Source organism: Marmota monax, unplaced genomic scaffold (genome assembly GCF_021218885.2).
Source record: "Marmota monax isolate L192 unplaced genomic scaffold, Marmota_monax_Labrador192_F-V1.1 WCK01_AAM20220418_F8-fsc00024, whole genome shotgun sequence".
Lineage (NCBI taxonomy): Eukaryota > Metazoa > Chordata > Mammalia > Rodentia > Sciuridae > Marmota > Marmota monax.
In genome coordinates this window covers 34,488,008-34,496,946 of record NW_026695224.1, presented here as the reverse complement: position 1 = coordinate 34,496,946, position 8,939 = coordinate 34,488,008, and the positions used below count along the sequence as shown (strand labels likewise).

The 8,939-nt window shown below is 59.3% G+C and overlaps 1 long non-coding RNA gene across 1 annotated transcript; it reads right to left on the bottom strand.

Annotated features, from left to right (window-relative positions):
- Positions 1-389: 389 nt before the first annotated feature.
- LOC124086548 (uncharacterized) lies at positions 390-5,585 on the bottom strand. The gene is made up of 2 exons (XR_006849826.2): positions 5,444-5,585; positions 390-2,697 (listed from the first exon to the last, which is right to left on the bottom strand). It is a non-coding gene; the product is annotated as an uncharacterized LOC124086548 (long non-coding RNA).
- Positions 5,586-8,939: the final 3,354 nt, after the last annotated feature.

Below are 8,939 nucleotides of genomic sequence, written 5' to 3'. Positions count from 1 at the left end.
GGGGAGCAGGGGATCCTCAGGCGCACCGTGGAGGAGGAGCCGTCTGTATGTCCTGCCGCTGTCTCCAGGACACTCTGGAACACGGAGCTAAGGAAGCAGGAAGAAGGGCCACGCTTGATGGGTGGGGGGGAAACCCGCAGGTGGAGCCTGGGGTCTCCAGGGCAGGGAGCCCACACTGCCCGTACGCTGGTGGAGGGTGCGGGTCATTGCACATTTGTCCAGATCCACGGAATGCCCACACCAGAGCGCCCACATGCAAAACAGGGCTCTCGCTAGCCACATGGTGTGGACCCCAGCTCAGCCTTGAGACGTGCGTAGCAGGGGACTGTGCACAGCACGGACAGAGGGTGCAGACGGATATTCTGCTCAATTTTTCTGCAAACCTAAAATTGCTCTAAAAAGTCTATTGATTTAATAATAATAATACAAACAGTACAGACTGCCCAAGGTCGAGTCCCGCCTCAGTGAGGCTGTGACAGGATCTTACAGGTGTAATTAAAGTCCGGGGTCTGCCAACTGTTGGTGAGGGAGGCTGCTCTGGATCACCTGGGGCCCATCATTTGGGCCATCAGAGCAGGCGTCCCCGAGGCAGGAGACACCACGCAGGACTGCAGCCCTGCCTTCCTGGGGACCGCCCTGCTCTAGGCATTTGCAGCTTCCTGGCCGGCGCCCCAGAGTGGAGCCTCTTAATATCTATCTCCCACCGATTCTGCAGCTCTGTTGGCACCCGGCTGATACAGCATGTGACAGCTACCTGGCCTAGGGTGACCTATGGGGCTGATGACAGCGCCCCTCATCAGATGGGGATGGCGTGGGTCATGCCCTCAGGGCCCAGGAAGGTTGGTACAAAGAGGCTCGTGACTCCTGACTCCCTGGGAAGAAACCAGAGTCTCAGGAGATTCCATGACTGTCCTGTGGCGTCTGGCAAGGAAGTGGCAGAGCCTGCATGCCATGCTGGGCTCCCGACGAGGCACGCGGGAGCCCAATGCCACTCCAGCGGCCTCCACCGCCCGCAAAGCTGATGGCGTCTGTAGCTGGAAGGTCTTCATGACGTGTATATGCAGTTCAGACCCTGCGTCCTGCACAAGAGGACACTGAGGCTCCAGGATGGCCGCTGGCCCACTAAGTACCCTGCAGACGGAGAAGCCAGCCGGTGCAGCCAGGGCGGCAGGAGACGGGGGTCTGAGAAACCCGTGGGAGCCGCTCGAGGCTGCCCCTGCCGGCTCCTGTGCAGGCCTCGGCTGGGACTGGTCTCCGTCAGGTGCTCGTCCTCCTGGGGCACAGGAGGGAGCTGCCTGGAGGACCCAGCTGCTCTTGCCATGGGCACATTCTCCACAGTCCTCCCCGACGTGGCAGAGCTGGGACACTGTCATTAAAAAATCTGGAATTTGAAATTAAAAAAGAAATCGCAGGCTTCCCTTCTGGACTGTTCCCTGGGGTGTTTCCCTGGCCCAGAGGAAACCCGACGGCCGCCCGGGGGAAGGAAGCAGGCTCCTGCGTCGGGCAGAGTTCAACGTGGGGAACGGTGTTTTGGTTCCGGGGTGGAGAGAGGGCTTCCCCCACTGACACCAAGAGCAAGGAGAAGGCGGACAGGACCTCCCCACGTGGAGTCCTGGACGCGTCCCCAGGTGGAGCCCGAGAGATGGGACACTTTTCCCCAGGTCTTCTCTTCTGCCCTGCAAGGACTGTCAGGGCTCTTAGAGAGGGGCCTGTCCTCAAGACAGGGGCAGAATGTCACCACGACTCCCCGCCGCCATCATGGGGCTGGGAGAGGCCAAGTGAACCGCTGGCCAAGAGGCTTTGCTGGCCAAAGCCACCCCAGGTGACCCGAGGGGGAGGACATTCACAGAGCACCAGCTCCACACCCAGAGTCGAGCGCACATTGCCAGCGTCTCTACTGAGAATCGCAGCAAGGACACCCCACTTGGAACTTGTACTGAGCTACCGCACGGCAGGCAAGGTGCCCAGTGCGCTTGAGGGACCTCATTCAGTCTCTAAGTGACCCTAGGAGGAAGAGAAAAGCCGCTGCTGCCCTTCAGTGGAGGAAGCGCTTGGAGTCGGCAGCACCTAGTGAAGAAATCCACGTGGCCACGGAGGATGCCACGTGACAGGCAGTGCTTGGAGCCACCACTCGCTGCTCGAGTCCCCGGCGGCGGCAGACAGAGGAAGGCGCACAGAGAGCTGTCCTGACCGCTGGCAAGTGCTGGAGGATGGGCCTCAAGGAGGCTCAAGAGAGAGCAGAGGCTGGCACGGGCCGCAGTCCTGGGAGGGGACAGCAAGGGTCGTAGGCGAGACTCCCAGCAGCACAGATCAGGAAATAACCAGTGCGCTCGGTCCCCACGGCTGCATGGGGTGTTGGTCAGTATCCAGGACAACGTTAGACCCAGGGCGATAGACGGCTGGAGAGAGGGAGAGGTTCTGGCAGAACTCCAGCTTAGAACCTTCCGTCAGGGAGTCCAGAGTCCTTGGGGTGATCAGCAGGAACTGCGTGGAGCTCTCGGGCACCGGCCACGGCTGCTGTCCCACGGTGGGCTCCTTCCTCAGCTCTGCTGTCCAGGACTGTGGCCCCTGTGAGTCAGGCCCGGCCTGGGACAGTCGCCCTGGCTGACGGTCAACTGCTCGTGGGCTTTCACCGTGTCCACACAGCAGACGAGGCTGGGATCGAACAGCTGGGGTCTGCATCTTGCCAAGTGACACCTGCCAAAAAGAACCAGATGTCATGAAAGTCGTCAATAGCCATTTGTTCAGAAGACAACGCTGTCCTGGAACACGCACCTGAGAGTGACTGCTCAGTAGTTAGTGTTGATTAAAACAAGAGATCCCGCCCCCGGGAGACCCCGGAGGCTCCCGCGCAGACACCCGGAAAGAACGTCCGCAGGTCAGCCAAGAAAGCAAAGGCTTTCAAAAGTTTTCAAAGGCTGAGGACTTGAACAGGAGTTCTTCCCAGAGTCCCACATGGACAGCAAGCGGGTGGCCACCAGAGGAACAAACGTTAAAACCGCGAGAAGACAACCATGCAAGCCCGTGGCAACGACTCGAACACGGTGCCCGGGTAGTGAGGGGGACGGATCGCCGGCTGACATGCTCTGCAGAGCCAGGTGGCTGTTCGGTGAAGGCAGGACACCAGCTCCCTGATGGGCCAAAACGTGTCTGTGAGAAAGGGGTCAACACCCATCCGGGACACACGAAGCAGAATCTTCAGAGCAACTCTATCCACAGTGACAAGCGCCCATCAGTGAGAGCAGATTGGAGGGTTCCCACACAGCAACAGAGGGACGGTGCTCAGAGCCAGGGAGGAGCGGAGGCAGCGGGGCCTCGGGCCACAGGGCCACCGGAGCCCGCACCGTCTGCAGCTGTTCCCCTGGAGCCTGAGAGTCTCACGAGTCCTCAGTGTGAGGTCATCGGCCAGGCTGACCGAGGGTTACAGAGGCCTGGTCACCGTGGGGGCTGCTGATGGGGAAGGGGTCAGGAGCACCCTCTAGGTCCTGGGAAGTCAATATTTTAACCTGGTGGTGGTCACCCCAGGATTCACATATGTGAGAACTGTTTCAGCCGAATGCTTAAAACTGGGCCGTCCACTGCACATTTACAATGATCAATTAAAACTAGGGAAACAGTGGCCTTTCCCTCCTTCTGGGCCAGAGCTGAGCTGGGGTGATCGACATTCTCTGGGGCGTTGGGGTAATGGCCACTTCAGCAGGGACTGGGATGGGGCACGGAGGTGCCAGGGAAGCTTGTTGGGTGACTTTAGCGTCACTTCTGCCTCTACTGGAAGTCCCCGCCGTCATGAGCCCTACCCGAGGCGCTGGTCAGCATGCATCTATCTCACTGTCCTCTCCTGTGCGGGACCCGAGGCCCTGTGCGTGTGCCCCACGTGCAAAGACTCGCACGCTTCACTGATGTTTTTCGTGGTCTGGGTGCACACCGGGACGTTTCGAGGTCTTGTTTCCCTAAACGCGTGCACCTCTCAGGTCTGGTTGTGCCCGAGCGAGGAAGGTGAGCTGCCCCCGGGCCGGCGCCAGGTGCCCACACGCGGCCAGAGGCTTTGGAGGCCCCAGCCTCACCGCCTCCCAGAAGCAAGGCCCCCAGATCATTGTCTCCGGGTCCTTGTGAGGCAGCAGAACAAAACCCTGCCCCAGAGGAAGGTGGGCATGGACGGGCATCGGCCACACTTGGGTTGGTCCACCCTCCTGACCTTTCAGAGCGAGTCAGACGAGGGGGGGAGCTGGAAAGTGTGGAGGTGTCACATGAAATCACAGCAGGTGGCCTCCTGCCCACTCCCTCTGCCAGGGGCAGTTCCGGGGGGGGGGGGGGACAATGGGACTGGGGTCTCCTCCGAGCGCAGGCTGGAAGCCACAGAACCCATTTGAGGACTGAGAATTTTCAAAGAACTCAAGTCAGAGCCGACGTGGACAGAAACACTGAGCAGACGCATCTGCTTCCGCCCCTGGGCTTCTCGCCTTTGCACCGGGGGCCACAGCGAGTGGTGACCAGGGCCTTGGTGCCCTCGAGCTTCACAGCTCAGCCCTCTGCCCTGGAGTGTGGGGCCGACTCGGGGACTGGGAGCTTCTGTGTTGACACCACAACATGGAGTCTGCACAGAGCACCAGGAGAAAGAGCCACAGGTGTCCAACACTGTCCTCGGGAGCCTACAGTCCCCTGCACAAAAGGCGGCCTGTGGCACCTCGGTGGCAAAGGGACTTCATTTGGAATTCATGTGCATGATCCAGAGGTTTTAGAGGCAGAGCTGATTTCTTGTTCCTTTGGGCCTGGGGGGCTTCTGCCTGAGTCGTGGAAACCCAGATCATGTTACCTGGATTAATATGCATGACTCGGGTCAGCCGGGCAGAGTCCGAGAGCCAGCTGGCCTGTCGGCTGTGCCCTGTGCTGCACCCGAGTGCTTGAGCGAGACTGTCGCAAGACTGGACAAAGGTGCAGTGAGTGGGAGTGGGCGTGGAAAGCGGCGTCTTTGAGATTTGTTTTCTCACCTGGACGCGAGGATAATGGGCTCTCGCCCCCCTGGGCTGTCACGGGGCTCGAAGCGCCAGGCTCACCCCTGGTGGCCGGCGGTGAGAGCTCAGGGGTGGGCGGAGGTGCTAGAGAGGGAGCATGGGGAGAAACCGAGGCAGAAGGACTTAGTGACCGTCACCAACAAATCAAGGTTAAGGCTGGAATGTGATTCCCAGCTCTAGCTCCGGAGAGCGTCTCTCCAAAGACAAATGAGGGCCACCGGCCCCCGCCTGGAACTCCTGTGACCTCACCCCAGTGGGCTGGGGTCAAACTCTGGGCAGGGGATTGGCTCATTAAACAAATGACCTAATTTAGCACTCAAGACACCCGAAATTTACTATGCTAATTTGTCAAGTCATCCAGATCACCCACCCCACAAACGGTTAGCCTACAGGATTTAATGGCTCGCTCGACGAAATTCAGACCCACTAACCCGGGGCAGGTCAAGTCGGAGCAGCAGCGACGGCCCAGGCTGCAGAGCACCGGAGAGGCTTCTGGGCCGAATCTTGTGACCAGCCTTTCATCTTGTCCCTTCCATTTTTAGCACCTCTCAAGGAGAATGGTTTATGGAATGAGGGAGCAGGAAGCAGGAAGTAAGATGCAGGAAGCAGGAAGCAGGAAGTAGGAAGTCTATTTGGGGTGTGCTCGTGATAAGCGAGTCCAGGCTCCTGTGCTTGGCCCGAGACCGTCAGGAGGGAGTGTTGTTTGCAGGCTGTCACCGGGGACTAAATGAATCAAGAGATTTGTCAATGTGAGCTGTGGTCGGCAGCAGCAAAGCCCTGCCGCTGAGATATGAGAAAGATGGCATTGAGGACAGTTACCAGAGAACTGTGTCCTGCTCATCGATTCTCAACCACCCGACCCTCTATCATGGTGTCATTTTCTCCAAGGCCTTGTTTGTCACTGTGCTGCAAAGACAGACTCTGCCCACCTCGTGTTCCGAGGAAGACAGTGGAGGCTGCTGCCAAAGGCCACATTCTGAGGGCTCTGTCCCCGAACCATCTGGACAGCTGTCTGTTTACATGGCGAGGACAGCAGAGCTCCCAACTTGGAGGCCCATCTGGTTCTTACATCAGGCTAAACCGTAACCTTGAGGAGAAGCCCAAACACGCCAGGGAGATTGGAACATTCAGGAACGAGTGTGTTTACATTGTATTTGCATTAATGCTTCCTAGAGTTTATTTTCAAAGTGGAGGGAGAACAATGCATAGTAGGCCATGAAACCCAAACACGAGTGGTCTCCAGCCGGCCGTGCTCCTCGGAATATTTTTCTCCTGTTCTGAAGGGTCCACTTGGGGGGTGGGCCGGGAGCACGGGGCAGGGCAGGGATGTGGGGGAGCTGCTCCGAGCTCTCGGCAGGCTCTGCCTGGCCCTGCGGCCACCGCTGCGTGTCATATGGAATGGATTAGGCCTTCTCTCACTGTCAACTTGGGTGTTCTGCACACAGCCTGTTTTGCTGGGGTCTCGGTTTTGCTTTTTATAACGGCAGGAAGTGCCCCTCTCGGACCACATGTGAAATCGTGTGGGAATGGTTTGGGGGGGGAGCAGGGTGAGTGGCTGAGGGAGGGGAAGCCTCCCTCCAACGCAGGGCCGTGGGGGTGGAAGTGGGGAGGGAGGGATGCGCACCGGCCAGTTGGACTTTATGGGGCCTGGTTGGCAGGAGGTTGGGGGGGGGGGACACTTCCTTGATGAAACCGGCCTGTCCCTAATAGATCTGCCCCTCATATTTTACAACGCCGCGTAGAGCCGGGCAGGGACCACTAAAGCATGAGGGATCGCAGCTGCTGTTTAATTTGTTCTGAATTTCCTGCCGGCCTCGCCAGACGTGTACAGGAAATGGGCGGTAAATGTTTAATAGGTCATACCTAACCAGACAATTAGCAGGTGCTGTCATTTAGAAAATCCCAAGCTGTGTGTGCGCATATCGGGACCCAAGCTGGCCCTTGCTCCTTCCGCGTGAAGCCTTAGGCTAAGGTTTGGGGTGGAAGCCACAGGGAACCACAGAGTGAAGCTCACGAGAGGCTTCTCACGGGCTCAGGGATTCCACTCACCCCCATCCAGGCCAGTTCCGCAGCCAGCCACCTCCTGCTCCCTCCAGTGGTGCCACCCTGGCTTCTGACCTAGCCCTTCAGCACAGCGGGTGCTGGGAGCCCGCAGCTACGGTGCGCTTGAGAGACAGGAGCACCAGGTCCACCTGTCCTCTTGACAGGTGATGGGCTCCACCGAAGACCAAGATGGCGGCAGAGGCCTTCTGCAGCATGGGACCTCCCTGGAGAGGGCCAGGAGTCCCAGGGCGGGAACGAGAGTGAGGGTATGTGTGCAGGTGTTGTGCCTGGGTGTGACGGGGGCATCCAAACCCCCCAGGCTGATCCTCAGTGCCGCGGCCCCTCAGTGGTCCCTAATGATGCCCAAACACTTCACCAGACCTGACCTCTGACCCGGGAGGCTAAATGTCGCACCATTTCTATTTTCAGAGGGGAAACCGAGGCACCAGCAGATCAACCCGTTCGGAGCCATGGAAGTAGCAGTCGAGGAGCTGGGATCTAACCCAGGAATCTGAAGAAGCCGCCGCCCACCGTCCTGCCCCCAGCAGCTGCTCCAGATGACTGCGAGGTTCCTTACGCGGTCAGATGAGGCGCTCCGAGGAGTTTTGCAATGTGTGCTGTTCTGTGACCTGGAGACTCCTTCCTAAGCGGCTCCCACCGACCTCAGGCCTGGGCGGCCCTTTCCAATCCCTGATGGAGAGGTTTCCACCGGGGGACAACCCGTGGGGCTCTGGGATGATCTGGCCCTGCTGGACCGCCCACGCCTCCTGTGTCTGCTGCCAACCCTTGACGGGGAGAAGCTGCCGGCGGTGACTCCCACAGGATGCCTGGCTACCTGCCTGTGGTCAGCAAGGACAGCAGTGTGAAGCCTCCAAACCCAAGTGCTGCAGGATCAGAAACCTGAGTGACCTGCCACCACCACCGCGTGCTCTGTGTCCGATTATCACGCACCACCCAGGGTGCCCGATCCAGTGATCAGATCAGGGCTGGAGCAGGGCCTGGCACTCTGGCTACCTGGCACGCAGGGCTCCTGGGCTGTCGGAAAGCTGTGGGCCGCCCCCTGGAAGACACCTGGGGCGCCACCACTCACTGCTGTATCTTACAGCGGACGGAGGGGCCCAGGCCCGCGGAGCCCTCCCAGGTTCCATGGCTGGCGGGAGGCTGGACTGAACCTGCTGCCAGCTCCCCAGCCTCTGTGGCACCTGGGTGTGACGGGGGCCTTGACAGCCCATGCCAACAAACGTGCACCCGGCTGGTAGCCGACCCTGGGTCCCATCCTCCCTGATACGTCCTGCATGAAGGTCAAGGCGGTGAAGTTCAAAAGAGGGTTAAAACAATGTCTGGAAAGTCCTCTAATGGTCCCTGAGGGACGGGCGGGCTGGGCTGGGCTGTCTGACAATCGCCCGAAGATCCTCAGACTCCCTTATCAGCACTTGAGGCTCCTGTAAACCGGCGCTGGCTAATAGCAGGACGACGTGGTGACACTGTGCAGGCTCCCGCGGGCTTCAGCCTGGCGCTCTGAACCTGCCACGAAGAGTGGCACGGACTACCAGCATTAAGACGGGGGCCGGTGACAAGGACGAGTCCCATTCAACTGAGGGTCAGCGCTGCTTCTGCCTGAGGTGCCTTCTCCTTGTCTTGCTGGTGGCAGAGCTGCCTCCTGGAGCTGTGGCTCAGAGTGTCCAGGTTCCAAAGCCAGGACAGCAGAAGGTGCCAACACTTAAAAGCAGGATGTTGTATTTAAAAAAAAATCTCTTCTCGAGGCACCCAGAGTCCTGGCTAAGGTGGGGCATTCCGCAAGGCGACCACGGCTGAGGCAGGGGCCAGCTGTCCTGGTGGCTTGAGGCTGTGCATGTGCCCACTTGCTTATCAAACCCCAAGCCT